This window comes from Lynx rufus, unplaced genomic scaffold (genome assembly GCF_022079265.1).
Source record: "Lynx rufus isolate CCGP_SWC_20201006 ecotype Redwood Valley unplaced genomic scaffold, mLynRuf1.p SCAF_8, whole genome shotgun sequence".
NCBI classification, from domain to species: domain Eukaryota; kingdom Metazoa; phylum Chordata; class Mammalia; order Carnivora; family Felidae; genus Lynx; species Lynx rufus.
The window spans coordinates 46754565-46760564 of NW_025814896.1; positions in this window are offsets into that span (position 1 = coordinate 46754565).

The following is a 6000-nucleotide window of genomic DNA, read 5'->3' on the forward strand; positions in this document are numbered from 1 at the left end:
CTCCTTACAGATGAACCTCGCTCAAGGACAACTGTTTCCCCATTTGCTTGTTTCTTGACTCCTGTTAAAGAGGATGGGATTCATTTAATTGAATGGTGGTTCCGGTTAAAGCACTCGGTAGATTTCCTGGCATCAGCTTCCCTAGCTAGAATTACACTGGCCTGGGTTTCTTTTCAAAAGAAACCCTACCTGCTCCATGTTAATGCTGGGTAATATGAATTTAGAATCTTGCCAAAATGTGCCTGAGGAATTCATTTGAAAGGCCTATGCATCCAGACAGGCTGTGTAATGAGAAACACTTGATTTCTTCTTTTAATGGGCAGGAATTATGCACAAAATGGTATTCGGTCTTCACCTTGACCTTGCTGTCTGAACTATAGCCTCATTCACTGAAGAAATGTCCCATGGCTGAGATAGTTCTGGCCAAATGATTGAATCTCCACTTAAGAAGGAAACAAAACAAAAGAAAAAAACATCTGTTTTTGGATTCCTCCCACTCTCCCTCCCCCCTTCTTCTTCTTCTTCTTCTTCTTCTCTTCCTTCTTCTTCTTTCACAGAGCAAGGAGGAATCACACTGTCTCTTTTTCAAGGCATTACAATGAGAACCACACATAGTCAGAATCCAACTTGGGAATTCTATAAAGTTGGAACAATTATACTCAATTTAGGCAAGTTTCTTCTTTGGAGTTGAAACTGGTTGAAACCCCTGTTTCACTCTAAAGAGCTCTTCTCCAGGAGAAGCAGTCTGTGATCTTGGTTGGAACACACATCTGTTTCTGGGCTGGACAAATCCAAAAGAGGAATCCCAATTACAGTTTTCATGGGTGATGGAATTTCAGCTGCACTACAGTTGAACCACCTGGGCTGCCTCCACTGTCTTTTTTCTTCTTAAGGATGAAATAAGCTGATCGAGTGTTCATTCAGTTCTTAAATTACATTTCCATCTTGTAGCATTTTATTTCCTTTTTCTCTGGTGAGATATATTGACCAATGGATTATCTCCAGTTTCTTACCAGCAGCACAATTTTCACTGTTGGGAGTTCTCCTGGTTACTGATGGATGCGGTTTTAGCTTCCTAAGATTTTCTCTTACCCAAAACAACACGCAACAAAACGAAAATGCCTTAACTAGATGGTTTGGATTTAACAACAAATCTCTTGGAGGAAAAAATAAGTGAGATATTTGAATGAATTGAAAGAAGTTGATTTTTTTAAAGAGTTTAATTGGAACCTAAAATTTGTGAAACAAACAAACAAAAGAAACAGAAAGAAAGAAAATAAAAAGAAAACACTTTGACAAAAGAGGTATAAAAAGATCAGCTTGATCAAGAAGTGAAAAGTATCATTCTGGCCACCAGGGGGAGCACATATTGTTCTGTGCAGATAAAGAGGAAAACAAAGCTAACAATCCACACAAAAAAATTCATCACTCTGGTGGACCTGTCCAGGTTGTGAACAACATCTGTTTACAAGAAGAGCACTTTTGTTGTTGATGTTATTATTGTAATTGATAACCAGATGCTTTGATTTCTGGAAGAAAGAGGACCAGCTGGGCATGTGGTGAAAAATGAATTTTTTAGGCTTATCCACATGGGAATTATCAAATAAGTTAGCTGAGAAGTAAATAACCATTTTAAAATAAGTTTCGCTTCTGACTTTGACCCTGGTAGATACATACATCCAATTCTTTTAATGCAGAACAAGTAAATATGAGTTTGAAAAACCACCTGATTGAAACTGACGATTTTAAGGAATACAATGAATTTTATCTGTATTTGTGCAGTTTTGTTGTTTTTGATTAATTTGTATTTGAACCTCAATTTTAAGCAACATGTATATTTTTAACAATGACTTTTGAAGTTCTTAATTATTTAAAGTCATAATTCATACTTACAGTAAGTGTCAATGTATTACAGAGAGGCAGCAAGGAAAAAGACTTTTACTTTCTCACTTTTCTGTTTATTTTAAGATAAAATCCTTAAAAAAGGAGTCTCTCTTACTATGTTTTCCTCTCTTAAACCATTTTCAACTTGGACTTTTACATGTATTAAATTCCTACTACCAGCTGAGGATCACCCCATCTGCAGGAAGTAGTCTGGGCAGAGATGGGGTATGTGGTGGCTAAATGTTGGTAGAACTAGCTAGGCTCAAATCTCTGTTTTACCACTTGGCAGCTGTGTTGCTTTGGGCAAGTTTAGACAAAACTTAGCAGTCTTGGTTTCCATGTCTGTTTAATGGGACTAATATCTCCCTTTCAGGGCACTTGCAAGGATTAAATGTGATTATATGTAAAAAGTAGAGACTGGATTTTGGGTCAGAGTTAGTCACTATTTGTGTTATTATTGTTGATTTCTTCCTTTGCTTTGTGCATTCCTCATCAATATTTTATAGTGCATTCATTCATGTCACAGCTCTGCAGAACATATTTTCTGTATACCAGATTTGTGAAAGATACAGAGGCTGTCAAGACTGCTAATGCTAGGCTTGGAATTTCCTGAAACTTTCAACAGCATCAAAGGGAGTGCCACTGTAAGCTACTAATCAAAGTTTGTAAGCCCTGGGACATTCACCAAAACCTTAAGAGTACTTGATGATTTTATGGCTAGACCAGTGAGGATTAATGACTGGCCTGTTGGCCATCATTACTGCATTGAAGTAGATTTTATGTGCCAAGTGCACTTAGATCAATGTCATGTGACCATGCTTCCTGTCAAGTCAGCAGACCAGAAACTGGTATACAGAGGCCTTATCCTACTCTGTTCACCTCAAGGGGGCCGGAAAGCCTGTTGCATTTCCTGCCAACTACAGCATACTGATTATTGGCAGCCATGTTGGTCTTTGACTTTTGTCTTCCTGTTCTTCACTGAGAACATGAGTTTTGTTAGGATGAAGCCACCCCCATTCCTGCCTCCTCCCTCTGGTTGGCTGCCACTGGGGGCACAAACAGCACAGAAGCCTTCAACTCAATATCTTCAGGAAGAGTCACATTTAAAGTCTTCCCCTTGGAAGATCCATAAAAGGCTTTTAGGCGCATCTGGAGAGGAAATGACCTGTCCCCCTCAGGTGTACATTTTGGAGTTTGAAGTATAGGTGGGATCTTCATATGTTGCTGAAGTTTAATTACAGGGAATCCACACATGCTCAAATGTGTGTGACAAAGTAACATTTAAGGGATAGCTCTAGAATTTACTATTTTGGTAACATTCATTTGCGTCCATCTAGGTCTTTTTATTTAACAATGTTTCTTTGCTCCAGAGGGTGTCCCTGGGTTTTTTCCAAATGTTTGTAGCCTTATCAGTTGTGTGTGAATGGTGCATACTGATTGAATATGGCAGTTGCATTCTGATTCTAAATTATTTGGAATTTATTCTCACAGAACGGATGTTTTCAAAAGTAAACAAAGACATTAAAACATTTATAAAAAGACTGTCACACATTGTGAAGTGCAAAGTGTAAATGAATTTTTATAAGCATATGGATTTCATTTCTCTTAGGATATGCATGAATTTAAAAATTAAAAGGAAATATGCTGGCTACAATGTGTTTTTAGTTCACATTTAGACTTTAAAAATAATCAGAGGTGCCTAATATATTCATAAAGGAGCAGACTCCTTCATCCTATGATGTCATTTGAACCATGGAATAGTGATTAATATTACCCCCAAGAGTCTTTTTTGAAGGAAGCTCCAGAGTGGCACTTGCAATTTGAATTTCTGTTTTTAAGCACATTCTACAGTTTATGGCCAGACTTCTTTTTTCCTGAACAAACTTCTAAGTTGCTGTGCTCAGCACACTATCCCTGTCATTTAAATTTGGATAACACCATAGTCAAGTCAAATAGTTGAGGCTTCATAATATTTACATTGAAGCGGAAGACGCGTGAGAGAGGAAAAAAAGTACAAGGGAAGCAATGTTCAGCCCCTGTGGTCACATGGAATGGATTCTGTCAAGAATGTAAAATAACATTTGTATCTAAGTTGTGCTCAGAATCAGTAAAAGATCTACAGTCCAGTCAAGAATGTAGCCAACATTGTTATTTTTAATTGCCGTGATAACATAGCCTCAGAGGATTATTATTAAGAAATTTTGGCTGCAAGCATTTCATTCCATTTAGTTAAATGAAAACAAATTAGCATAGAAATTATTTTCTTGCAAGCTTCACTTTCAGCTGTGATGTTATCAATTGCTGCAAGAGTGGTAACCATTGGTTCAGTAAGAGATTCTTTTGAGAGTTTGATACACGTGAAAATAATAAATGGTCTAGTTGACTTTCATCTGTTTTGATCAACGTAGAGCCTTTAAACTCAGGATTCTTTGGATAAAAATAAAATTTTCATACCCTCCTATGTGTAAAACATTGTTTCAAAATAAGTATTATGGCTTTAAAGAAAGTAATATAGGAGAAAAATTTCTAATCGTGAAAGAGACATTCTCTATCTCACTCTTCCCTTCCTTCCCCCTCCCCCTCCCCCGCCCTATAGATGGAAAAGTGGAATCTCTTGTTTGCCGGAAGCTTTTTTCTTTTTCCCTTTCTTTCTTTCTTCTCTTTCTTCTCTTTCTTTTTCTTTCTTTCAAGAGGGAGAGAACACACAAGTTGGGGAGAGGGGCAGAAGAAGACAGAGAAAGAATCTTAAGCAAGTTCCATGCTGAGCTCAGCTCAGCTCAGCATGGAGCTGACGTGGGGCTCACTGGGTTGAAATCAAGAGTCAGATGCTCAACTTACTAAGCCACGCAGGCACCCAACGTCCCAACCTTTTCTAGCAGAGATAGAAAGATACCACATGGGGGTGCCTGGGTGGCTCAATTGGTTAAGTGTCTGGCTCTTGGTTTCGGCTCAGATCATGATCTCACAGTTCGTGAGTTTGAGCCCTGCGTCAGTCTCTGTGCTGGCAGTGGCCAGCTTGGGATTCTTTCTCCCTCTCTCTCTGCCCCTCTCCCACTCACACTGTCTCTGTATCTCTCAAAAATAATAAATAAATAAAACTATATATCTATATCCATATCTGTCTATATCTATCTATCTGACACCATATCAGTGATACCTAGTGTAGAGTCTACAGTTTTTAGAGCCAGGGTGCAGGAGAGCAGGGTGCATGAACATTGGCTATTATCTTAAATTATTAAATTTGCTCTTATAAAGTGCATAGGCTCTGTCCACCCCAAATAATAAAGGCTAATATTATGCTTTTACTAGGTGCCATGTATGTTTCAAAATAGTTTATGGATATTTTCTAATTCATTCCTCACAGACTTTGGGGGAGATACTATTTCTATCCCCATTGGTAGATGAAGAAATTAAGGAACAGAGAGGTAACATGACTTGTCTGAGGTTATTCAATTAATATTGGCATCTAGTACTTGACTCCATACACTTTGGCCTCAGAGTCTATACTTAATCCCTGCAAAACCAAGAGATTCTGATAAGCACCTCAGTGGTTTCATCTACTCCTCTCCCTCACTCCAAGTGGAGGGTCTCTGCCCTTCAGGTCTTACCTGTTTCTGATACTGATATGATGTTACATTTGGAAAGTCCCTAACTTTGGGAATGGTTCCAAGGCAATGCAGAACTATCATCTTTACATGACATTTGCAACATTACTGCAGATGTATCAAGTAGCCATTGCTGTGTAACAAACCAAATGGCTTAAAACAATGGCTCCAAAACATAATGGCTTAAAATAACAATGCTCTATTATTTCTCCTGTTTCTGTGGGTTGGCTGGATGGTTCCTCAGCTGATTCCCCCTGGACTTATTTATGCAGCTTTATTTGGCTGAAACTTGGCTAGGCTGAAAAGTCCAAGGTGGCCTCACTCATATGGCTGGCAGTTGGTGCTGACTGTTGGCCCTCCTTGGGTCTGCTTCAAATGGCCTCTTCTCGTCCAGTCAGCTAGACCATCTTCTTTACCTGGCAGTCCCAGGGCAGCAGTCCAAGAAGGCCAGAATAGAAGCTGCAGGATCTCTTCAGGTATAGTCTTAAAAGTTGGATAATGTCATTTCCAC